The following is a 27,849-nucleotide window of genomic DNA, read 5'->3' as shown; positions in this document are numbered from 1 at the left end:
ACACAACAAGCAGCCCTGTTCAACCAGATGGACCATAGATCTATAAACCACAACAGAAACACAACAAGCAGCCATGTTCAACCAGATGGACCATAGATCTATAAACCACAACAGAAACACAACAAACAGACATGTTCAACCAGATGGACCATAGATATATAAACCACAACAAGCAGACATGTTAAACCAGATGGACCATAGATCTATAAACCACAACAAGCAGACATGTTCAACCAGATGGACCATAGATCTATAAACCACAACAAGCAGCCCTGTTCAACCAGATGGACCATAGATCTATAAACCACAACAGAAACACAACAAGCAGCCATGTTCAACCAGATGGACCATAGATCTATAAACCACAACAGAAACACAACAAACAGACATGTTCAACCAGATGGACCATAGATATATAAACCACAACAAGCAGACATGTTAAACCAGATGGACCATAGATCTATAAACCACAACAAGCAGACATGTTCAACCAGATAGACCATAGATCTATAAACCACAACAAGCAGCCCTGTTCAACCAGATGGACCATAGATCTATAAACTACAACAAGCAGACATGTTCAACCAGATAGACCATAGATCTATAAACCACAACAAGCAGCCCTGTTCAACCAGATGGACCATAGATCTATTCAACCAGATAGACCATAGATCTATAAACCACAACAAGTAGCCCTGTTCAACCAGATGGACCATAGATCTATAAACCACAACAAGCAGCCCTGTTCAACCAGATGGACCATAGATCTATAAACCACAACAGAAACACAACAAGCAGCCCTGTTCAACCAGATGGACCATAGATCTATAAACTACAACAGAAACACAACAAGCAGCCATGTTCAACCAGATGGACCATAGATCTATAAACCACAACAGAAACACAACAAACATACATGTTCAATCAGATGGACCATAGATATATAAACCACAACAAGCAGACATGTTAAACCAGATGGACCATAGATCTATAAACCACAACAAGCAGACATGTTCAACCAGATGGACCATAGATCTATAAACCACAACAAGCAGCCCTGTTCAACCAGATGGACCATAGATCTATAAACCACAACAGAAACACAACAAGCAGCCATGTTCAACCAGATGGACCATAGATCTATAAACCACAACAGAAACACAACAAACAGACATGTTCAACCAGATGGACCATAGATATATAAACCACAACAAGCAGACATGTTCAACCAGATGGACCATAGATCTATAAACCACAACAAGCAGCCCTGTTCAACCAGATGGACCATAGATCTATAAACTACAACAGAAACACAACAAGCAGCCATGTTCAACCAGATGGACCATAGATCTATAAACCACAACAGAAACACAACAAACATACATGTTCAACCAGATGGACCATAGATATATAAACCACAACAAGCAGACATGTTAAACCAGATGGACCATAGATCTATAAACCACAACAAGCAGACATGTTCAACCAGATGGACCATAGATCTATAAACCACAACAAGCAGCCCTGTTCAACCAGATGGACCATAGATCTATAAACCACAACAGAAACACAACAAGCAGCCATGTTCAACCAGATGGACCATAGATCTATAAACCACAACAGAAACACAACAAACAGACATGTTCAACCAGATGGACCATAGATATATAAACCACAACAAGCAGACATGTTAAACCAGATGGACCATAGATCTATAAACCACAACAAGCAGACATGTTCAACCAGATGGACCATAGATCTATAAACCACAACAAGCAGACATGTTAAACCAGATAGACCATAGATCTATAAACCACAACAAGCAGACATGTTAAACCAGATAGGCCATATATCTATAAACCACAGTGTGCAACAGACACATGAGTTTTACTATTATAACTGCAGTATACAAACACTCATCAAAGTCTTGCGTTTTACTGACTACAGTACACTGTACAGAACATTCAGACAGATACAGAGAATATCCTGCAGTATGTGAAGAGAAGATTCAGAGAATCCACAGTGTTTCCTTTTCAAAACAGTTCAGATGTCTGTTAACTGAAGACAAAGAAAAGACCTCCCAAAGACGAGAGAAATACAATTCTATTAAACCTGAAGAAACCATGTGTTCCCTATTTTTAACAGTCAGGAGTTCAACACATGAAATTAAAGGAATGAAAACATACAGTTCCCTTTTCATAGTCCAGAGTTCACTCACTGAAGAACATAAGGAGACTCCCTAAAAGAAACATGGATAATTGGTATATTTTCCTAAACTCCAGAGTTCTGTGTCTCTCTGTTCAGACAGTGGGGACACTAGGGAGCATCTCAGAACCAATAACAGTTTCTGAACATCTTTTCTGGTCTCTTTTCTAATTTAGCAGTTTAATTTCTGTCCCAGTATATTTCTGTCCTGAGAGGAACCAAGATAGGATTAAACACACAAAGACCCCTGTGAGTTATGAACCCACCACACACTCTTCATAGAAGTCTAGTATCTAAAGTGACTACCATTAGTTATGAACTTACCACACACTCTTCATAGAAGTCTATTATCTAAAGTGACTACCATTAGTTATGAACTTACCACACACTCTTCAAAGAAGTCTATTATCTAAAGTGACTACCATTAGTTATGAACTTACCACACACTCTTCATAGAAGTCTAGTATCTAAAGTGACTACCATTAGTTATGAACTTACCACACACTCTTCATAGAAGTCTAGTATCTAAAGTGACTACCATTAGTTATGAACCCACCACACACTCTTCATAGAAGTCTAGTATCTAAAGTGACTACAGGCTCCAAAATAGCAATGAGCCAATATGTCCAAAAACTCCAAGCAGACAGTCCCTTCCGCAAAGCAGTTCTATTCCTCCCACAGATGGGTAGTGTCTTCCAGAGAATAAAGCAATAAGGAGAGTAGTGGCTGATGAATTATGGAAACAATATCAATGTGGATATTGCCCCAAAATCCCAGGAAACAATAAACTAATTCAATTGTGTTCCGAGCCTAATATATCAGGGATTTCCACTTCTCTAACTGGACGTGTCTTATTTGTAACTCAGAACAGGGTCAGGGAGAGACAAGCCCTGTTCCCATGAAAAATGCATAAATTCTCTAGGTTTACACTTGTTTTGCTAGACTTTGTTGCTGTCAGAAAAAATAAAGTCTGAAGATGGAAAATGGCAACCTTCTCTTTGCCAGTGAGTCTCCATTCTACACTAAGACACACAGGGCTCAACTCTCCAACCACAAAACATGAAAATGAATTCCTGATAAACTAAACATGTTTCTCAGAGGAGGTGAGCTGAAGGAGGAGTTGGTCACTTGCTACCAATCAGATGAAGACTTCCACTGTCATGTACTGTCATGTTGTGTCTTGTCTCTGTCCTTTCCCTTCACCCTGTCTCCCTCTGCTGGTCGTTGTTAGGTTACCTTTTCTCCCCCGCTTTCCACCAGCTGTTCCTTGTCTCCTCTGACTACCCATTCACCCCGTTTCCCACCTGTTCCCTTTTTCCCTCTGATTAGGTCCCTATATCTCTCTCTGTTTCTGTTCCTGTCCTTGTCGGATTCTTGTTTGTTGTGTTTCATGCCTGAGCCAGACTATCGTCATGTTTGCTGTAACCTTGTCCTGTCCTGTCCGAATCTGCCGGTCTATCTGAGCCTACCTATGTTTGGTTATTAAAGAAGCTCTGTTTAAGTTAGTTCGCTTTTGGGTCCTCATTCACTCACCGTAACAGAAGAATCCGACCAAGAATGGACCCAGCGACTTCGGATCCTCTCCACTCAGCCGTCGGGATCCAGGGAGCGATGCTAGGCAGACACGAGCAGGAAGTGTCTGCTGCTCGACATGCCGTTGAGACCCTGGCCACCCAAGTCTCCAACCTCACAGAACAGGTTCACCATCTCCGCCTCGATCCACCGGCCACTTCCAGGGCTTTCGAATCTCCGGAGCCCAGAATCAATAACCCGCCGTGTTACTCTGGGGAGCCCACTGAATGCCGCTCGTTCCTCACCCAGTGTGATATTGTGTTTTCTCTCCAGCCCAAAACTTACTCCAGGAGCACTGCTCGTGTCGCCTACGTCATATCTCTCCTTATTGGACGGGCTCGTGAGTGGGGCACGGCAATCTGGGAGGCAAGGGCTGAGTGTACTAACCAGTATCAGGACTTTAAGGAGGAGATGATACGGGTTTTTGATCGATCTGTTTTTGGGGAGGAGGCTTCCAGGGCCCTGTCTTCCCTATGTCAAGGCAATCGATCCATAACAGACTACTCTATTGAGTTTCGCACTCTTGCTGTCTCCAGTGGCTGGAACGAGCCGGCCTTGCTCGCTCGTCTTCTGGAGGGTCTCCGCGCAGAGGTAAAGGATGAGATTCTCTCCCGGGAGGTTCCTTCCAGCGTGGATTCCTTGATTGAACTCGCTATTCGCATTGAGCGACGGGTTGATCTTCGTCACGGAGCTCGTGGAAAGGAGCTCGCGCTCTCCGTCGCCCCCCTCTCCGCATCACTACCATCTTCCTCTGCCGGCTCGGGTGCTGAGCCCATGCAGCTGGGAGGTATCCGCATCTCGACTAAGGAGAGGGAACGGAGAATCACCAACCGCCTCTGTCTCTATTGCGGTTCCGCTGGTCTTTTTGTCACTTCATGTCCAGTAAAAGGCCAGAGCTCGTCAGTAAGCGGAGGGCTACTGGTGAGCGCTACTACTCCTGTCTCTCCTTCAAGATCCTGCACTACCTTGTCGGTCCATCTACGCTGGACCGGTTCGTCAGCTTCCTGCAGTGCCTTAATAGACTCTGGGGCGGAGGGCTGTTTTATGGACGAGACCTGGGCTCGGGAACATGACATTCCTCTCAGACAGTTAAAGGAGCCCACGGCCTTGTTCGCCCTGGATGGTAGTCCTCTCCCCAGGATTCAGCGTGAGACGCTACCTTTAACCCTCACTGTTTCTGGTAATCATAGTGAAACCATTTCTTTTTTAATTTTTCGTTCACCTTTTACACCTGTTGTTTTGGGCCATCCCTGGCTAGTTTGTCATAATCCTTCCATTAATTGGTCTAGTAATTCTATCCTCTCCTGGAACGTCTCTTGTCATGTGAAATGTTTAATGTCTGCTATCCCTCCTGTTTCCTCTGTCTCTTCTTCACAGGAGGAGCCTGGTGATTTGACAGGGGTGCCGGAGGAATATCACGATCTGCGCACGGTGTTCAGTCGGTCCAGGGCCACCTCTCTTCCTCCACACCGGTCGTATGATTGTAGTATTGATCTCCTTCCGGGAACCACCCCCCCCCGGGGTAGACTATACTCTCTGTCGGCTCCCGAACGTAAGGCTCTCGAAGATTATTTGTCTGTAGCTCTTGACGCCGGTACCATAGTCCCCTCCTCCTCTCCCGCCGGAGCGGGGTTTTTTTTTGTCAAGAAGAAGGACGGGTCTCTGCGCCCCTGCATAGATTATCGAGGGCTGAATGACATAACAGTGAAGAATCGTTATCCGCTTCCTCTTATGTCTTCAGCCTTCGAGATCCTGCAGGGAGCCAGGTTTTTCACTAAGTTGGACCTTCGTAACGCTTACCATCTCGTGCGCATCAGGGAGGGGGACGAGTGGAAGACGGCGTTTAACACTCCGTTAGGGCACTTTGAATACCGGGTTCTTCCTTTCGGCCTCGCTAACGCTCCAGCTGTCTTTCAGGCATTAGTCAATGATGTCCTGAGAGACATGCTGAACATCTTTGTTTTCGTTTACCTTGACGATATCCTGATTTTTTTCACCGTCACTCCAGATTCATGTTCAGCACGTTCGACGTGTCCTCCAGCGCCTTTTAGAGAATTGTCTTTTTGTGAAGGCTGAGAAGTGCACTTTTCATGCCTCCTCCGTCACATTTCTCGGTTCTGTTATTTCCGCTGAAGGCATTAAGATGGATCCCGCTAAGGTCCAGGCTGTCATTGATTGGCCCGTCCCTAAGTCACGCGTCGAGCTGCAGCGCTTTCTCGGCTTCGCGAACTTCTATCGTCGTTTCATCCGTAATTTCGGTCAGGTGGCAGCTCCTCTCACAGCCCTTACTTCTGTCAAGACGTGCTTTAAGTGGTCCGTTTCCGCCCAGGGAGCTTTTGATCTCCTCAAGAATCGTTTTACATCCGCTCCTATCCTTGTTACACCTGACGTCTCTAGACAGTTCGTTGTCGAGGTTGACGCGTCAGAGGTGGGCGTGGGAGCCATCCTTTCTCAGCGCTCCCTCTCTGACGACAAGGTCCACCCATGCGCGTATTTTTCTCATCGCCTGTCGCCGTCGGAACGTAACTATGATGTGGGTAACCGCGAACTGCTCGCCATCCGGTTAGCCCTAGGCGAATGGCGACAGTGGTTGGAGGGGGCGACCGTTCCTTTTGTCGTTTGGACTGACCATAGGAACCTTGAGTACATCCGTTCTGCCAAACGACTTAATGCGCGTCAGGCGCGTTGGGCGCTGTTTTTCGCTCGTTTCGAGTTCGTGATTTCTTATCGTCCGGGCTCTAAGAACACCAAGCCTGATGCTTTGTCTCGTCTCTTCAGTTCTTCAGTAGCCTCCACTGACCCCGAGGGGATTCTCCCTGAGGGGCGTGTTGTCGGGTTGACTGTCTGGGGAATTGAGAGGCAGGTAAAACAAGCGCTCACTCACACTCCGTCGCCGCGCGCTTGTCCTAGGAACCTTCTTTTCGTTCCCGTTCCTACTCGTCTGGCCGTTCTTCAGTGGGCTCACTCTGCCAAGTTAGCCGGCCACCCTGGCGTTCGGGGTACGCTTGCTTCCATTCGCCAGCGTTTTTGGTGGCCCACCCGGGAGCATGACACGCGTCGTTTCGTGGCTGCTTGTTCGGTCTGCACGCAGACTAAGTCCGGTAACTCTCCTCCTGCCGGCCGTCTCAGGCCGCTTCCTATTCCCTCTCGACCGTGGTCTCACATCGCCTTAGATTTTGTCACCGGACTGCCTTCGTCAGCGGGGAAGACTGTTATTCTTACGGTTGTCGATAGGTTCTCTAAGGCGGCTCATTTCATTCCCCTTGCTAAGCTTCCTTCTGCTAAAGAGACGGCACAAATCATCATCGAGAATGTTTTCAGAATTCATGGCCTTCCGTCAGACGTCGTTTCGGACAGAGGTCCGCAATTCACGTCTCAATTTTGGAGGGAGTTTTGCCGTTTGATTGGGGCTTCCGTCAGTCTCTCTTCCGGCTTTCACCCCCAGTCTAACGGTCAAGCAGAACGGGCCAATCAGACTATTGGTCGCATCTTACGCAGTCTTTCTTTTCGTAACCCTGCGTCTTGGTCAGAACAGCTCCCCTGGGCAGAATACGCCCACAACTCGCTTCCTTCGTCTGCGACCGGGCTATCTCCTTTTCAGAGTAGCCTCGGGTACCAGCCTCCGCTGTTCTCATCTCAGTTCGCCGAGTCCAGCGTCCCCTCCGCTCAGGCTTTTGTCCAACGTTGCGAGCGCACCTGGAAGAGGGTCAGGTCTGCACTTTGCCGTTATAGGACGCAGACTGTGAGGGCTGCTAATAAGCGTAGAACTAAGAGTCCTAGATATTGTCGCGGTCAGAGAGTTTGGCTCTCCACTCAGAACCTTCCCCTTAAGACGGCTTCTCGCAAGTTGACCCCGCGGTTCATTGGTCCGTTCCGTATTTCTCGGGTCATTAATCCTGTCGCAGTTCGACTTCTTCTTCCGCGATACCTTCGTCGCGTCCACCCGGTCTTCCATGTCTCCTGCATCAAGCCCGTCCTTCGCGCCCCCGCTCGTCTTCCCCCCCCCCCCCCCCCATCCTTGTCGAGGGCGCACCCATCTACAGGGTCCGTAGAATTTTGGACATGCGTCCTCGGGGCCGTGGTCACCAGTACCTCGTAGATTGGGAGGGGTACGGTCCTGAGGAGAGGAGTTGGGTTCCCTCTCGGGACGTGCTGGACCGTGCGCTGATCGAGGATTTCCTCCGTTGCCGCCAGGTTTCCTCCTCGAGTGCGCCAGGAGGCGCTCGGTGAGTGGGGGGGTACTGTCATGTACTGTCATGTTGTGTCTTGTCTCTGTCCTTTCCCTTCACCCTGTCTCCCTCTGCTGGTCGTTGTTAGGTTACCTTTTCTCCCCCGCTTTCCACCAGCTGTTCCTTGTCTCCTCTGACTACCCATTCACCCCGTTTCCCACCTGTTCCCTTTTTCCCTCTGATTAGGTCCCTATATCTCTCTCTGTTTCTGTTCCTGTCCTTGTCGGATTCTTGTTTGTTGTGTTTCATGCCTGAGCCAGACTATCGTCATGTTTGCTGTAACCTTGTCCTGTCCTGTCCGAATCTGCCGGTCTATCTGAGCCTACCTATGTTTGGTTATTAAAGAAGCTCTGTTTAAGTTAGTTCGCTTTTGGGTCCTCATTCACTCACCGTAACATCCACCATCCATCTTTATGTTTTGGAGTGCTGGAGAGGAGGCAGTGGCAGAAGACACAGGGACAAACTACAGACTACCTACAAACTAGAAAACATCACCACACTGTTGTAATCCTGAACACATCACATAGGCCAAAAGGTCATAATATACACTTCCTGGTGAGAGATTCTCTTGGATCTGCTTCACTTTCACTGAACCACTAAACCATTGAACCACTGAACATGGAGTTATGTGTTGCATCAATCAGGTTTTTTCATGGCCATAAGAGTATATAATGATGCAAAGTATAGTGAAGTATTTAGAACACATCACATGGAGCCGTGAAGTAGAGAAACTCCTATTTCTCTATCACTCCCTCCCTCTATGCATCTCTCCCTCCCTCTATGCATCCCTCTATGCATCTCTCTCTCTCTCTCTCTCTCTCTCTCTCTCTCTCTCTCTCTCTCTCTCTCTCTCTCTCTCTTTCTCTCTCCATTCTGCATAGGGGGCTCAGAAAGCTGCCAATGGAAACTGACACCCAGTGAGCCTCATACATTTATGGATGTGCCGGGGTAACGGCATTCTGATGAATGTTTCTCTATCTCTGCTCCACAACACAAAGCCATCCCTAATGTGTTTACAGGAGGATTTGAAATGTCTCACTCTGTTCGCCTTCTCTATAAGAGACTTGATAGAATCTGTCCTCATCAGGCCCTTCTTCCTTTCTCTCTCTGTTTACTTCCTTCATCTCTTTCTCTCTCCGTGTTCTGTTCTTTATGTAACCACATTTCCATCACAACGAGAACCAACCATCCCGTTTCCTCCCTGTGTGTCATCAAGGCTTTCCACATGAAGAGAGTAGATTGGTAAACAACGAGCTAATAAACAGAGGACAAATTGTCGAATAAAGTGCAGAATTGCCTTCCCTCAAACCCAGAGAAACCAGCTGGGAGATCTGCCCTATAAACATTATGCAGCAGCGTGTATAAGTTGTTGTCGAATAAAAAGGACAAGTGCTCCGTTCCTGAGAGTCTGTCTGTCTGTCTGGCATCACACAGCACACTCATTGCTTACAACTCACAAATCCACCCACACACCCTCCATCTCTCCACCTCTCTCTGCTCTGCCTGTCAGCATCCATCTGGTAGCCTCTCTGTCTTTCTCTCTTTCTTTCTCCCAGACGACAGTCTACAGACTTCTCCCAGACAACACTCTACAGACTTCTTCCAGATGACAGTCTACAGACATGATAAATGCCTCAGTTCATCTTCTAAACATGCTAGAGTTTCATCTGATTTATACCAGAGTTTAATAACTTCAAGAGGAAATGAAAGGAGATTGGCAGTTAGAGAAAAACGAGCTAGATGGATATTGAGAGGATAACGAAGCAATTGAAGGAGAGTCTGACACATTTGGCCTGACTAAGTGATTGTAGAGTGATAGTACTCCTAACCCCTTTGGATCTATTTTGGGTAACTGCCTGTCTCTGTCCTGTACTGTTGCTGTCCTGTCCTCTGCGGCAGTGTCCTGTACTATAGTAGTGGATCAGTTTAACCCTGATAAATCTTTGCTGGGTCACTGTCTCTGTCTCACCCCTATCCTACAGCGACTCCCCCAACACACTGATGGATGGTATGTTTCTGCAACAACATCTGGCCATAACCACAGCTCACGCTAAGAGGGGAAGTGTCACGTTCTGACCTTGATTTCCGTTGTTTTGTATTTATTTAGTATGGTCAGGGCGTGAGTTGGGTGGGCAGTCTATGTTTGTTTTTCTATGTTTTGGGGCATTTCTATGTTTTCGGCCTAGTATGGTTCTCAATCAGAGGCAGGTGTCATTAGTTGTCTCTGATTGAGAATCATACTTAGGTAGCCTGGGTTTCACTGTGTGTTGGTGGGTGATTGTTCCTGTCTATGTGTTTTCACCAGATAGGGCTGTTTAGGTTTTCGTTACGTTCATTACGTTCTTTATTTTGTAGTGTTTGTATTGATTCGTGTTTTACGTTTGTTTATTAAAACATGGATCGCAATCTACACGCTGCATTTTGGTCCGACTCTCCTTCTCATACAGAAAACCGTTACAGGAAAAGACGAGGGGGAAGATTCATGATTCACTCCTCTGGCAAACGGAGAGAATAAATAACAAGAGGGTAACTAGGATGTCGGGGGATTTTGGGCTGAGCAGCAGGAATGAGAGGTATGGGAGGCTGGAGGGAGGAACCAGGAATTAAAACAAAGAGAGAAGATAATGACCAATGGAGGAAATCTTGACTTCAGAGAAGAGAACTACAGGCAGGGCCAGCTCCAGGCATAAGCGGCATAAGCGATCGCTTAGGGCCCCAGCCGCTAGGGGGGACCCAAAACCAACAAAAAATGTGGTGAAAAAATACTGTATAAAAACTTTACCAGTCCAGAGAGAAGAATTCCCAAGGTCTTCTTTTGGAAGTGCAGGTATAGTTTGAAATGATCTTGCTGGTGGTGACTCAGATGCTCATTCATTTTTAGCCTGAAACAATCAATTCTCTCCAGATACACAAGAAGACGTCGCTTTAAGCCTTCTGCCAGTGGTCCTCACAACACCAGTCTACAAATGTCACGACTTCCACCGAATTTGGCTCCCCTGCCTGTTCGGGCGGTGCTCGGCGGTCGCCGTCACCGTCCTACTAGCCGCCACTGATCCCTTTTTCGTTGTCTGTTTGTTTTGTCTTATTAGTTGCACCTGTCTATTTGTGAGCTTGATTGGCTTCCTTATTTATAGTACGTTTACCCGCCCTTGTTTCGTGCGGGATTACTCATATGTTACGTGTGTATGTTTTGTTGGTGTTCGTGCTCTGGACCTGGTACACTGTTGTGTTGGGTTGGTCCACATTTTCTGCGCCCTGTTTTGTTGGGCATTATTTTCTGTGCGATATTAAAAGTGCACGTCTTCCTGTGGAACTATATGCTCTCTGCGCCTGATTCTTCCCTCACGCACCAAGTTACCCGTGACAACAAAGATAGACAGGAAGACATTCAGAGCCAGCTGCAAAGAGACCAGAAAGTCTTTCACTGACTTAAATAGTGGATAGGGGATTTTAGATTATGGTATTTTGTGAACCTTGAATGAAAGGAACAGCGTTCCAAAATATGTTAAACATAACTGCACACTCCAAGACAAGACATAACTGCACATTTCCATCCAATCGGCGACAGATTTTCATGAGAAAAATCTGCATAAAACAATATGTGCATTTTCCCAACGGAGATGTTTGCAGCAAACTTACTTTTTGTGATGGTTTTGTCACAAACTATTGCGTTACATAGTAATACCCACTCTGGTCTTGGAACATGCCCTCTAGCCAACAGCTCGCACATTCAACACCAGTCTCAACGTCAACAGTGAAGAGGCAACTCCGGGATGCTGGTCTTCTAGAAAGAGTTGCGTTGCAATGAAAAAGCCATATCTCAGACTAGCCAATAAAAATAAAAGATTAAGATGGGCAAAAGAACACAGACACTGGAGAGAGGAACTCTGCCTTGAAGGCCAGCATCCCGGAGTTGCCTCTTCACTGTTGACGTTGAGACTGGTGTTTTGCGGGTACTATTTAATCAAGCTGCTAGTTGAGTTTCTCAAACTAGACACTCTAATGTACTTGTCCTCTTGCTCAGTTGTGAACCGGGGCCTCCCACTCTTCTTTCTATTCTGGTTAGTGCCAGTTTGCGCTGTTCTGTGAAAGGAGTAGGACACAGCGTTGTACGAGGTCTTCAGTTTCTTGGCAATTTCTCGCATGGAATAACCTTCATTTCTCAGAACAAGAATAGACTGACGAGTTTCAGAAGAAAGTTCTTTGTTTCTGGCCATTTTTGTAATCAAACCCACAAATGCTGCTGCTCCAGATACTCAACTAAAGAAGGCCAGTTTTATTGCTTCTTTAATCAGGACAACAGTTTTCAGCTGTGCTAACATAATTGCAAAAGGATTTTCTAATGATCAATTAGCCTTTTAAAATTATAAACTTAGATTAAATAACACAACATGCCATTGGAACACAGGAGTGATGGTTGCTGATAATGGGCCTCTGTAGCCTTTGTAGATATTCCATAAAAAATCAGCCGTTTCAAGCTACAATAGTCATTTACAACATTAACAATATCTACACTGTATTTCTGATCAATTTGATGTTATATTAATGGACAAAACATATGCTTTTCTTTAAAAAACAAGGACATTTCTAAGTGACCCCAAACTTTTGAACAGTAGTGTATATATATTTTATGTAACCTTTATTTAACTAGAGGCAAGTCAGTTAAATACAAATTCTTATTTACAATGACGGCCAACCCCGGAGCCAATTGTGCACTGCCCTGCAGGCACTGCCCTGCCCTCCCCTCCCCTCCCAATTACAGCCAGATGTGATACAACTAGATTTGAACCAGGGACTGTAGTGATGCCTCTTGCATTGAGATACCTTAGACCGCTGCGCCACTAGGGAGCCCCAATTGAATCTGTAGCCTAATAAACTGCATGCTTCCCGAGTCGTAGTGGGAAGCCAACAGAACATTTCATTGCGTATCTCCATGTTTACTCCGATATGATGGTTTTTATATCAATATCGTATAATACATTTTTTAAATCACAAAAAGATCCCACCATGTCGAATTAACAAACATTAATCCGCATGAAACGGTTTGCTGGAAACGTATTTATTGTTGTGTAAGTAAACCTATGATCCCCAGCCCCAAATGAATGGAAGATGTAGGCATCAACCAGGAATTTGATTGATTGTGTTGATTGATATAAATGGCTATAAAATCAACAAAATAAATGGTGTGTTGGCATTGTCAGTGTTCCTCCATGCTTTGCACAAGTCCTCATATTCTAAAATCAAATGACTTCGCTAACAGGTTGGGACCAACATAGTTGAGTACTTGCACCAGGCAGAGGTAGAGACTGGGTTGGCTCTTTGGATTGGCTCTTGGGGACTGCTCAGAGGTGTTTACAGTCATTAGTAGACCGGCATTGGAGCAAGGTACACTGCTTGAGGCACTGGATGTGTGCTTAAAGTCCTATTATGTGTTTGATATCAACTTTCCCACTGTTCCCCAGCATGGGAATTCCTACAGACCATGGTGTATCAGCTGCCAGGAACAGAATCCCCCTCAGTAAGACTGTTGTGAGCATGTCTTTTTTCCACTGAACAATGGTGAATAAGTATTTGCTCTTGTATGTAGTGAGATGTGTTCCTGTGAATGAATAGATCAATGGATGGATGAGCCATGTGTGTCTCATTCCAATGCTAATATCTAAGCCACTATTTATAGCTCTGTTAAATTGACTTTTATTTGTAGTTTTTTAATTCATTTGTGCCTGTATTTTGCCAACAGTATGGCATGTGGCTAATTTGCCTTCCATTCAACTACTGAAGCGCGTTCTGATATGCTTTCATTCTATCACAGCAATTTATTTTAAATACCAATGTAACATTTTGGGGATTGTGAAAAGTGCTCTATGAATGAAATACAGTTATTAAGTAATGAGTCATTAGTCCATATCCTTAGAATCATTTGTTTTAATTATTAAAATGTTGTAAATTATCTTTTAAACGACCAATGGTTAATCTATTGCTCAGTTATCACTTGGCTCATGTAAATAATTATGTAGATTTCCTTTAAACATCCTATGGTCAAAATCCCCATAGTGTTTTATTGTAGCTACATCAAAATATTAAACAATTCATTTGGGAAATATCCCGTCTTTGCGATTTTCTTCATTACCATGTGGATGATTTCAAAATGTATTGGATTTTCTTGTATCTTTTAAAGACGATGGCATCCATGTGGTTTAGTACATTTACTATATGTAGTATCAAATGTACCTCAATTTGCCACAACTAATTTGCAAGTGAAAATATGTGCTTGCTTCAAATTTGCGGCAAACAGAAGAATGTTCGACACAAGTTTCCCAGAATTGTTTTCCAGAAGTTCACAAGTTGCCGGAAATTTACTTCAACAGTTTGCCACAAAACTCATTTGCATGGGAAAATATGAGCTTGCCGCAAATTTACCACAACAGTTTGCCACAAAACTATTTTCAATATGAAAATATGAGCTTTCAACAGATTTGCTACAAATTGGCCAAAGGTTTGCCACAACGGTTTGCCAGAAGTCTGTTTTTTTGGTAAGGGTCAATTGGGGTCTCAACTTACTGTTGAGAGTTAGAATAGTACAGTAGGTGTAACGATTGCGTCGGGAGAAGGAGAAGACCAAGGTGCAGCGTGGTAAGTATTCATAATACTTTTAATAAATACGAATACTTGAACAAAAAACAACAACACGACAAACAAACAGTTCTGCAAGGTGCAGTACACATAAAACAGAAAACAACTACCCACAACCCATAGTGGAAAAACGATTGACAGCTGCCTCTGATTGGGAACCATACCAGGCCAAACACATAGAAATCTAACACACAGAACAAAACATAGAATGCCCACCTCAACTCACGCCCTGACCAAACTAAAATAGAGACATAAAAAAGGAACTAAGGTCAGGACGTGACAGTAGGTGCAATTTCGAAATGTGGTTGTGCATCAGCAGTTTTTCTCTTGTTATGTCAGTGACAGTCACTCAATAAGCCATGTACGCTAACAATTTTTTAATTGGAAAGTTAGTCTAGCCAGCTATCTAAAATGTGCCCAGGGGCCCTGACCTCCAGGGGGCCCCCATTGATTTTGTTAATCACTCTCAATCAGATATCATTAATATGGCATGTCTTGGCAAAATGTTTAGAATTGCATGATTTATTTAAAATAAAATTCCTTAATTTCTCTCCGCCCCATGGCAAAATGTGTAGAATTGCAGAAAGCTTGCATTAGAAGTGCAATATTTTCTGTACTCCCCATGGCAAAATGTGTAGAATTGCAGGAAATTAACGTTAACATGTAAATATTTCTCTCCGTCATCAAGAGGGAGGCCACTATAAACCATTTTTCACGCGAGGTCGAGGGCCGCAACCAAATCTCGCTTAGGGCCCCAAAAAGGCTAGGGCTGGCCCCGACTGCAGGGATCAGGAAAACAGTACACAGAGAGATAGAGGATATATAAAGGGCATGTTAACATCACTCTATTCAAGACTCATAAAGGGGATGGAAATGAACCCTCTGGGGGATACCAGCAGCAGAGGTGTGAGGGCATTAGAAGGCTATCTAATAGCCCTATATCCATGAACTACTGATTGTGCTGCTAGTGTAATACTGTTAATGTTAGTGTTAAACTGTCACTTATGCATGATACCCAATGTTTTCGCTAACTCGTGATATTACCCAATGCTATCGCTGACACGGGTCAATAATCTGCTAATACTTTCGGTAACAACGTGAGAGCATTTGGGATGCTGGGAATGACACATGCTTCAAACATCAAAGCGCTAACTGAGAGCAGGTAGGGCTTCTCTCTCTCCTTCCATTTCGTTCTGTCGATCCTCCCTTACCAGAGGGCTCTGTGGAGGGTGGAGGGGAGGACGGCTGTAGGGCTGCAGGCTGTGTGCAGGCTGTGTCTCTGAGACGCCTCAGAGCTCTTGTGTGATGACAGCCTGAGGAAAAAGGCTGCAATACTCTCAGCTGAAGTAATGAGACAGGATAATAGCACTGACAAATACCAGCAGGAGGGAGAGAGGCAGCAAGAGAAAGAGAGAGAGAAAGAGAGATAGCGAGAGGGAGATACTGACAGACAGAGAGAGAGGGGTGCAGAAATAGAGAGAGAGGGGGGGGTAGTGAGCTCATGGGCTTCTTAGTTTTTCTGCAAAAAGATAGAATTGGAGTTGGATAAATGCAGATACACTTGAAAACCTTGGCAAGGATTTACACAGGATACTAACCTCCACATCAAAACCTTCAAACCAAATCAAAATGTCATACCTAAAACCATGATTTTGGACAAACTTACCTGAATGGACTATTACTACCGAAGACTATCAAGAAAACACTTCTAACAAACTAAGAATGCTGTTCATTGACTACAGCTCAGCATTCAACACAATAGTACCCTCCAAGTTCATCATTAAGCTTGAGGACCTGGGTTTGAACCCCGCCCTGTGCAACTGGGTCCTGGACTTCCTGACGGGCCGCCCGAAGATGGTGAAAGTAGGAAACAACACCTCCACTTCACTGATCCTCAACACTGGTGCCCCACAACGGTGCGTGCTAAGCCCCCTCCTGTACTCCCTGTTCACCCATGACTGAGTGGCCATGCACGCCTCCAACTCAATCATAAAGTTTGCAGACTGCACAACAGTAGTAGGCCTGATTACCAACAATGACGAGACAGACTACAGGGAGGAGGTGAGGGCCCTTGGAGTGTGGTACCAGGAAAATAACCTCTCACTCAACGTAAAAACAAACAAACAAAGGAGCTGATCGTGGACTTCAGGAAACAGCAGGGGGAGCACTCCCATATCCACATCGAAGGGACAGCAGTAGACAAGGTGAAAAGCTTAAAGTTTCTCGGCGAACGCATCGCAGACGAACTGAAATGGTCCACCCACACAGACAGCGTGGTTCAGAAGGCGCAACACCTCCTCTTCAACCTCAGGAGGCTGAAGAAAGTTGGCTTGGCATCTAAAACCCTCATGAACTTTTAAAGATCCACAATTGAGAGCATCCTGTCAGGCTGTATCACCACCTGGTATGGCAACCGCAGGGCTGTCCAGAAGCTTGTGTGGCCTGTCCAACGCATCACCGGAGGCAAACTACCTTCCTTCCAGGACACCTACAGCACCCAATGTCAAAAGAAGACCAAAAAGATAATCAAGGACAACAACCACCCGAACCATTGCCTGTTCACCCTGTTATCATCCAAAAGGTGAGGTCAGTACAGGTTTATCAAAGCTTGGACCGAGAGACTGAAAAACAGCTTCCATCTCAAGGCCATCAGACCGTTAAATATCCATCACCAGCACATTAGAGGCTACAGCCCTATATACATTGACTTGAAATCACTGGCCACTTTAATAATGGAACACTAGTAACTTTCATAATGTGTACATATTTTGCATTACTTGTCTCATATGCATACACTGTATTATATTATTTTCTACTGTGTCAAATCAAATCAAATCAAATGTTGTCTTAGTCTATGCCACTCTGACATTGCTTGTCCAAATATTTATATATTTTTAATCCCATTCCTTTTCTTCAGATTTGTGTGTATTGTGTGTATTGTTGGGAAAGTGTTAGATATTGCTGCACTATTGGAGCTAGAAACACAAGCATTTCGCTACACCCGCAATAACATCTGCATCTGCATAACATTTGATTTTAACAGACCCCACCCCCACCTAACAGCCCCCCTGTCAGCTCCCTTGATAGCCCTCTAGACAACCCCCACACATCCACTGAGGGCACACAAAAGCCAGAGATTGTGCTCTTCATTGACTCAAATGGCAAATACATTCAAGAGGATAAACTTTTTCCCAAACACAAAGTGGCTAAACATGCCCTGGAGCTGCTGCCAGAGTACAGACTAGGGTCCTCGAGCAACATCATAATTCACATGGGCACAAATGACCTGAGGGCCCAGCAGGAAAGGATGGCCACAACACTCAAGGTAGTGATTGAAAAAGCTTCTTCCACTTTCCCCAACGCACAAGTGGTTATCTCCACCCTGCTACCGTGAAAATACTTTCACCCTGCCACCATGCAGCGGGTGAATGCAAGCATTTCGCGAGACTGTGCCTCAAAACCTAATGTCTACCTGTCCCACCACTCCACCCTGGACTTGAACAGCCTTTACAACCAGGTCCACCTCTACAAGGCAGCAAACCCAACTTTTGCCAGGACCATGAAGGACTTCACCATCAACAATAGACCCAGCAGCGCACACAGGAGCAACAGAGCAACGGACACCCCGCCCAAGCCAGCAAGACACCCTACCAGACCTGCAAGACCCCTTACTGAAGAACCTGCACAGAGAGAACCCATGCCAAGAGACCACAGCATCACCAACCACACCCCCAACCAGCCAAGACCACCCCAAGCAAACCCTGGCCACGCCCTATATAGGCCCCCAATATCAGACCTATGCCCCTTCTGCCCACCCCATGCCCCCCACCCCTGCGGCAAGGACCTCAACATGACAGCAGAACATATGCCCAGGCCGTGAGCAGAGCAACAGGCCCAACCCCCACTATTACACCCACCCATGCCCCATCCTGCGACCTGTTCACACCTACTGTAATGGTCCGGGCCTAAACCACACAAAAACAACACTAGATACTATGGAACACAAAGCTTTTACTATCTCATCCTGGAATATACAAGGTCTGAGGTCATCTGCCTTTGTCCTAAAGAGCTGGAACCCAGACTTCAAAGAAATTGGAAATACCGACATTGTCATCCTACAAGAAACATGGTATAAAGGAGACGGACATAATGGTTGCCCTCTAGGTTACAGAGAGATGGTAGTCCCATCCACCAAACTACCAGGTGTGAAACAGGGAAGAGACTCAGGGGTTATGCTAATTTGGTATAGAGGAGACCTAATTAGGGCTAGGCGTCCCGCTAGCGAGACAACTTCCGGTGAAACTGGAGGGCCCGCAATTCAAATAAATAATCATAGAAAATATGGATATTAAACATGTAGGTACATACAAATGTCTTATATCGATCGAAAGCTTACATTCTTGTTAATCTAACTGCTCTGTCTGATTTACAGTAGCCATTACAGCGAAAGCATGCCATGCGATTATTTGAGGACAGCGCCCCACATCAAAACATTTGTATTAAATTAAATTTGTGAAAACAAGAACATTTTACATCTGGCTAGAAATTAATAAGGAAATGATCTCAACAGAGAAAAATGTCGTCCTGTGTACTACCTATATCCCATTTCCCCCCAATAGAATCCCCATACAATTACAGCTTCTCCATCCTAGAGGGGGAGATCAACAATTTCCAGGCCCAGGGACATGTACTAGTCTGTTGCAACCTAAATGCCAAAACTGGACAAGGACCTGACAACTTCAGCACACAAGGGGACAAACACCTACCTGGAGGTGACAGCATTCCCTCCCCCATATGCTCCCCTAGATACAGCTACGACAACATAACCAACAAAAACGGATCAAAACTCTTGCAGCTCTGTCGGACACTGGGTATGTACAGTACATAGACACTGGGAGGCTTTGAGGGGGCTCTTACAGTAGGTACACGTATAGCTAATATCTTGGCAGTAGTACTGTAAACAACTTTATCACTAACCTCAACCCAGAGTCTCTTAGAGCGTTCACACTCACTGACACCCCTATCAGATCACATCAAAATCACAGTCTACTTGAAAAGAGCTATGCTCAATCCTGAGGCATCAAATTCAAAGGAACTGAATAATATTAAGAAATGCTAGATGGAAGGAAAGTAGTGTGGAAATCTACCCAAAAATTATTATGCAGCAACAAATGAATTCCCTCTCGACAATTTCATTTTATTGGTCACATACACATGGTTAGCAGATGTTATTGCGAATGTAGCAAAATGCTTATGCATCTTGATCTGACAGTGCAGCAGTATCTAACAGGTAATACCTAACAAATTCCACAACAAAACCGAATACACACAATCTACTAAAGGAAAGGCATGAGAATATATAAGCATAAAATATATGGATGAGCAGTGACAGAGCGGCTAAGATGCAATAGATAGTAAAGAATAGATAGTGAAGGATACAGAATACAGTATATACAGTGCCTTGCGAAAGTATTCGGCCCCCTTGAACTTTGCGACCTTTTGCCACATTTCAGGCTTCAAACATAAAGATATAAAACTGTATTTTTTTGTGAAGAATCAACAACAAGTGGGACACAATCATGAAGTGGAACGACATTTATTGGATATTTCAAACTTTTTTAACAAATCAAAAACTGAAAAATTGGGCGTGCAAAATTATTCAGCCCCCTTAAGTTAATACTTTGTAGCGCCACCTTTTGCTGCGATTACAGCTGTAAGTCGCTTGGGGTATGTCTCTATCAGTTTTGCACATCGAGAGACTGACATTTTTTCCCATTCCTCCTTGCAAAACAGCTCGAGCTCAGTGAGGTTGGATGGAGAGCATTTGTGAACAGCACTTTTCAGTTCTTTCCACAGATTCTCGATTGGATTCAGGTCTGGACTTTGACTTGGCCATTCTAACACCTGGATATGTTTATTTTTGAACCATTCCATTGTAGATTTTGCCTTATGTTTTGGATCATTGTCTTGTTGGAAGACAAATCTTCGTCCCAGTCTCAGGTCTTTTGCAGACTCCATCAGGTTTTCTTCCAGAATGGTCCTGTATTTGGCTCCATCCATCTTCCCATCAATTTTAACCATCTTCCCTGTCCCTGCTGAAGAAAAGCAGGCCCAAACCATGATGCTGCCACCACCATGTTTGACAGTGGGGATGGTGTGTTCAGCTGTGTTGCTTTTACGCCAAACATAACGTTTTGCATTGTTGCCAAAAAGTTAAATTTTGGTTTCATCTGACCAGAGCACCTTCTTCCACATGTTTGGTGTGTCTCCCAGGTGGCTTGTGCCAAACTTTAACCGACACTTTTTATGGATATCTTTAAGAAATGGCTTTCTTGCCACTCTTCCATAAAGGCCAGATTTGTGCAATATACGACTGATTGTTGTCCTATGGACAGAGTCTCCCACCTCAGCTGTAGATCTCTGCAGTTCATCCAGAGTGATCATGGGCCTCTTGGCTGCATCTCTGATCGGTCTTCTCCTTGTATGAGCAGAAAGTTTAGATGGACAGCCAGGTCTTGGTAGATTTGCAGTGGTCTGATACTCCTTCCATTTCAATATTATCGCTTGCACAGTGCTCCTTGGGATGTTTAAAGCTTGGGAAATCTTTTTGTATCCAAATCCGGCTTTAAACTTCTTCACAACAGTATCTCGGACCTGCCTGGTGTGTTCCTTGTTCTTCATGATGCTCTCTGCGCTTTTAACGGACCTCTGAGACTATCACAGTGCAGGTGCATTTATACGGAGACTTGATTACACACAGGTGGATTGTATTTATCATCATTAGTCATTTAGGTCAACATTGGATCATTCAGAGATCCTCACTGAACTTCTGGAGAGAGTTTGCTGCACTGAAAGTAAAGGGGCTGAATAATTTTGCACGCCCAATTTTTCAGTTTTTGATTTGTTAAAAAAGTTTGAAATATCCAATAAATGTCGTTCCACTTCATGATTGTGTCCCACTTGTTGTTGATTCTTCACAAAAAAATACAGTTTTATATCTTTATGTTTGAAGCCTGAAATGTGGCAAAAGGTCGCAAAGTTCAAGGGGGCCGAATACTTTCGCAAGGCACTGTACATATGAGATGAGTAATGTGAGATATGTAAACATTCTTAAAGTGGCATTATTAAAGTGACTAATGTTCCATTTATTAAAGTGGCTTAAGATATCAAATCTGTAGGAAGGCAGCCACTCTCTGTGCTAGTGGTGGCTGTTTAACAATCTGATAGCTTTGAGATAGAAGTTGTTTTTCAATCACTCTGTCCCTGCTTTGATGCACCTGTACTAACCTCGCCTTCTGTATGGAAGCGGGGTGAACAGGCAGTGGCTCGGGTGGTTATTGTCCTTGATAATCTTTTTTGTCTTCCTGTGACATCAGGTGTTGTAGATGTCCTGGAGGGCAGGTATCATGCGTTGGGCAGACCTCACCACCCTCTGGAGAGCCCTGAGGTTGTGGGTGGTGCAGTTACCGTATCAGGCGGTGATACAGCCCGACATGATGCTCTCAATTGTGCACCTGTAAAAGTTAATGAGGATTTTTGGTGACATGCCACATTTTTTCAGCCTCCTGAGGTTGAAGGGGCATTTTTGCAACTTCTTCACCACACTGTCTGTGTGCGTGGACCATTTCAGTTTGTCGGTGATATGTACACTGAGGAACTTAAAACTTTCCATCTTCTCAACTGCTGTCCCGTCGATGTGGATATACATGTTATACATTGGTTAAAATATTAACTTCTTGTTAATCCAGCCGCTTTGTCAGATTTCAAAAAGTCTTTACGGCGAAAGCATAACATGCAATTATATGAGGACAGCGCCCCGTTTACAAAAGCATTCAAATATTTTCCAACCAAGCAGAGGAGTCATGAAAGTCAGAAATAGCAATAAAATAAATCACTTACCTTTGAAGATCTTCATCTGGTTGCAATCACAAGGGTCCCAGCTAAATAACAAATGGTCCTTTTTGTTCGATAGTCCTTCTTTATATCCCAAAAACTAAGTTTTGTTGGCGCGTTTTGTTCAGTAATCCACTGGGAAAAGGCGGTCAAAACATGCAGACGAATACATAATTAATAGTATGGGTAAATTTAGTTGAAACATGTCAAACGAATGTTTATAACTAATCCTCAGGGTGTCAATTATCTAAAAAATAGATAATTTTTCAACCGGACAATAGCGTATTCAATAGAAAGGAAAAAGAACGAAGAGTGCGCAAATCAGTACTGCATATATCCATAGACCCCTGACCAAAAGGTATTTTTCTTTGTTGTTTTTCAGAAAACATGCCTGAAACCATGTCTAAAAACTGATGACATCTAGTGGAAGCCATAAGAACTGCAATCTGGGCCCTAACCCATTACATAGTCAATAGGCTTTCAGTGGAAAACCACTCACAAATATTCAATTTCCTGGATGGATTTTCCTCGGGTTTTCAACTGCCATATCAGTTTTGTTATACTCACATACATTATTGTAACAGTTTTAGAACCTTCAGAGGGCCATCTTGTAGCTATCCAAATCTATCAATCATATGCATATCCTAGATTCTGGGCCTGAGAAACAGGCAGTTTTTTTGGCACGCTTGTCAACCAGACGTCAAAATACTGCACCCTAGCCCAAAGAAGTTAAGCCCCACCTTCTTCAACATATACAGGTGAAGTCTGAAGTTTATATACACCTTAGCCAAATACATTTTCACTCAGTTTTTCACAATTCCTGACATTTAATCCAAGTAAAATTGGAAATGTATTTATTTCATCACATTCCAAGTGGGTCAGAAGTTTACAAATACACAATTCGTATTTGGTAGCATTGCCTTTAAATGTTTAACTTAGGTCAAACGTAACGGGGAGCCTTCCACACGCTTTCCACAATAAGTTGGGTAAATTTTGGCCAATTCATCTTGACAGAGCTGGTGTAACTGAATCAGGTTTGTAGGCCTCCTTGCACGCACACACTTTTTCAGTTCTGCTCACACATTTTCTATGAGGTCAGGGCTTTCTCATGGCCACTCCAATATCTTGACTTTGATGTCCTTAAATCATTTTTCCACAACTTTGGAAGTATGCTTGTGGTCATTGTCCATTTGGAAGACCCATTTGAGCACAAGCTTTAACTTCCTGACTGATGTCTTGAGATGTTTCTTCAATATACCACACAATTGTCCTATCTCATGATGCCATCTATTTTGTGAAGTGCACCAGTCCCTCCTGCAGCAAAGCACCCCCACAACATGATGCTGCCACCCCCACAACATGATGCTGCCACCCCCGTGCTTCACGGTTGGGATGATGTTCTTCGGCTTGCAAGCCTCCCCATTTTTTCTCCAAACATAACGATGGTCATTATGGCCAAACAGTTTCATCAGACCAGAGGATGATTTTTGTCCCCATGTGAACTTACGAAAAAGTATGATCTTTGTCCCCATGTGCAGTTGCATACCGTATTCTGGCTTTTTATAGTGGTTTTGGAGCAGTGGCTTCTTCCTTGCTGAGCGGCCATTCAGGTTATGTCGATATAGGACTCGTTTTACTGTGGATATATATACCTTTGTACCTGTTTCCTCCAGCATCTTCACAAGGTCCTTTGATGTTGTTCTGGGATTGATTTGCACTTTTCGCACCAAAGTAGGTTCATCTCTAGGAGACAGAACGTGTTTCCTTCCTGAGCGGTATGACGGCTGTGTGGTCCCATGGTGTTTATACTTGCGTACTATTGTTTGGATGACCAGCACGGGAGCCGAGGTAAAAAGAGCCCTCAGGTGACCAAAAGCCCTGTCCGCCTCAGCCGACCACTGCAAACGTACCGGGCTCCCCTTCAGCAGTGAGGTAATGGGAGCCACTACCTGACCAAAACCCTGGATGAACCTCCGGTAGTAATTGGCAAACCCTAGGAACCGCTGCACTTCCTTTACCGTGGTGGGAGTCGGCCAATTACGCACTGCTGAAATGCGGTCACTCTCCATCTCCACCCCTGAGGTGGAAATGCGGTACCCTAGGAAGGAGACGGACTGCTGGAAGAACTGGCATTTCTCAGTCTTGACGTACAGGTCATGCCCCAACAGTCGACCAAGCGCCCTGCGCACCAGGGAGACATGCTCGGCGCGTGTAGCGAGTATATCAGAATGTCATCAATATACACCACTGCACCCTGCCCGTGCAGGTCCCTGAAAATCCTGTCTACAAAGGCTTGGAAGACTGATGGAGCATTCATCAACCTGTATGGCATGACGAGGTACTCAATGCCGTGCATTGACTCAATGCTGTGGCGATGAGTGGCAGCGGGTAACTGTACCTCACCTTGATCTGGTTGAGACCTCGATCATCAATACACGAGCACAGACCTCCCTCCTTCTTCTTCACAAAAAATAAACTCAAGGAGGCGGGTGAAGTGGAGGACCGAATGTACCCCTGACGCAGGGATTCGGAGATATATGTTTCCATAGCCACCGTCTCCGCCTGTGACAGGGGATACACGTGACTCTTGGGAAGTTCAGCGTCTACCAGGAGATTTATCGCACAATTCCCCCGTCGATGGGGTGGTAATTGAGTTGCCTTCTTTTTGGAGAAGGCGAGAGCCAAATCGACATGTTTGGGGGGAATACGCACGGTGGAGACCTGGTCTGGACTTTCCACCGTAGTAGCACCAACGGAAACCCCTAAACACCTCCCTGAGCACTCTCGCGACCACCACGTGAGAGCCCTCTGTTGCCATGAAATGCTGGGGTCATGACGAGCTAACCAAGTAAGGCCTAGTACCACGGGAAACGCGGGAGAGTCAATGTGGAAGAGACTGATTCTCTCCTCGTGACCCCCCTGCGTCACCATGCCCAGGGGAATGGTAGCCTCCTTAATTAAGCTGGACCCTAATGGTCGACTATCCAGAGCGTGAACTGGGAAAGGCCTAGCCACTGGAACAATAGGGATCCCTAACCTCTGGGCGAATGCTCTGTCAATAAAATTCCCAGCCGTGCCTGAATCGATGAGCGCCTTATGCTGGGAATGCGGGGAAAACTCAGGAAAATAAACATGCAAAACCAGGTGTACAACAGGGGTCTTTGGATGAGAGTGGTGCATGCTCACCTGGGGCGACGGCAGCAGAGCTCTGCCTGCTGCCTCGACCCCTAGAGGAACCAACATGGCACTGACCAGCAGTGTGACCTCTGCGGCCACAGATGGTACACATGAAAGCCCCTCCTCCGGCCTCCCTGAGCGCAGCACCTCCCAGCTCCATAGGCAGATAGAATTGACAGAGTCCTCTCTGGACGTCCGCGGGTGACCAGCAGGTTATCCAACCGAATGGACATGTCCACCAGCTGGTCGAAGGTAAGAGTGGTATCCCTGCAGTACAACAACCAACGGACATCCTAGTACAGGCTGCAACGGAAGTGGTCGATAAGGGCCCTGTCGTTCCATCCCGCTCTGGCGGCCAGGGTCCGAAATTCCAGGGCGAATTCCTGGGCGCTCCTCGTCCCCTCTGGACGTTCACCCGCCGCTCGACCCTTGGGCGGGTGGTCGAACACTGCCCGGAATCGGCGGGTGAACTCCGGGAAGTCCTCCAACACCGCATCTCCTTCTCCCCACACGGCGTTGGCCCACTCCAGAGCTTTCCCTGAGAGGCACGAGACGAGGGCAGACACCCTCTCCATTCCCGAGGGAGCCGGGTAAACAGTGCACCTGGACGCGCTCCTCGACTCTGCTACCATAGGTACCTGCTCCTGCTGACTCCATGTGCTGGTGTGGGATTCTGTTAGGTATGCGTAAATGGCTGTAAGGGAGTCAGACGCAGGAGAGCAGATATTGGGTAGCAAACGGAGCCTTTATTTTGGCGAACCAAAAACACACGGCACAACGAACAGGAAATACAATATGGGTTGACATAGCCCCGCGTAACCAGCCTAACGTGCGCATACATGAAACAATAAACAATCCCACACAAAGACATGGGGGGAACAAAGGGTTAAATACACAGCAAGTGATTGAGGGGATTGAAACAAAGGTGTAAGGAAAACAAGACAAAACAAATGGAAAATTAAAAGTGGATCGATGATGGCTAGAAGACCGGCAACGCGGACCACCGAGCGCCGCCGAACAAGGAGAGGACCCGACTTCGGCGGAAGTTGTGACAACTGTTGCCCTAGAGCACACAACAAACTATACATACCTCGGCCTAAACATGAGCGCCACAGGTAACTTCCACAAAGCTGTGAATGATCTGAGAGACAAGATAAGAAGGGCCTTCTATGCCATCAAAAGGAAAATAGAATGTGACATACCATAAGATCTGGCAAAAAATTATTTAATCAGTTATAAAACCCATTGACATTTACAATTGTGAGGTCTGGGTTCCGCTCACCAACCAAGAATTCATAAAGTGGGACAAACACCATATTGATAATCTGCATGCAGAATTCTGCAAAAATATACTCAGAGTAGAATGTAAAACACCAAATAATGCATGCAGTGCAGAATTAGGCCAATACCCGCTAATTATCATAATCCAGAAAAGAGACGTTACATTTTACAACCACCTAAAAGGAAGCAATTCCATAACAAAGCCCTTTTCTACAGAGAAATTAACATGGAGAAGAGCCCCTTAAGCAAGCTGGTTCTGGGGCTCTGTTCACAAACACAAACAGTCCCCACAGAGTTCCAGGACAGCAACACAATTAGATCCAACCAAATCATGAGAAAACAAAAGATAATTACTTGTCACATTGGAAATAATTCACAAAAAACCCCAGTGCAAACTAGAATGCTATTTGGTCCTAAACAGAGTGTGGCAGAATACCTGACCACTGTGACTGACCCAAAATGAAGGAAATCTTTGACTATGTACAGACTCAGTGAGCATAGCCGTGCTATTGAGAAAGGCCGTCGAAGGCATACCTGGAGGAGAGAGAGAGGGAGGAAAGAGAGAGAGCGGGATTGTGAAGAGAGAGAGAGAGGCAGAGAGAGAAAGAGGGGTAGGAGAGACAGAGGGAGGAGAGAGGGAGAGGGGGGAGGAGATAGAGAGAAGAGAGGGAGGGAGGAGAGAGAGGGTGAGAGGGAGACTGATAATATCACATACTGTAACAGTCACACTCTCACACTGAGCAGAGATCAATGAGAAAACAGAATAATAACAGCACCTACTCCACTCAATAAGATTGACTGTTCCTACCAACAGTGTACTGCATGTGTGGAGTGTGTGTAGCAGGTAGTACTGTACGTG

The 27,849-nt window shown here is 45.2% G+C and overlaps 1 protein-coding gene across 1 annotated transcript in view; it reads right to left on the bottom strand.

Moving 5' to 3' along the window:
- Positions 1-27,849, bottom strand: part of LOC110487749 (ecto-NOX disulfide-thiol exchanger 2-like) — a 354,612-nt gene that overhangs the window by 199,090 nt on the left and 127,673 nt on the right. The gene's annotated exons all lie outside the window — the stretch shown is intronic.

The sequence above is a fragment of the Oncorhynchus mykiss genome, chromosome 14 (genome assembly GCF_013265735.2).
Source record: "Oncorhynchus mykiss isolate Arlee chromosome 14, USDA_OmykA_1.1, whole genome shotgun sequence".
Classification (NCBI taxonomy): domain Eukaryota; kingdom Metazoa; phylum Chordata; class Actinopteri; order Salmoniformes; family Salmonidae; genus Oncorhynchus; species Oncorhynchus mykiss.
The sequence above is the reverse complement of the archived record's forward strand: the minus strand, read 5'-3'. Positions and strand labels throughout refer to the sequence as shown.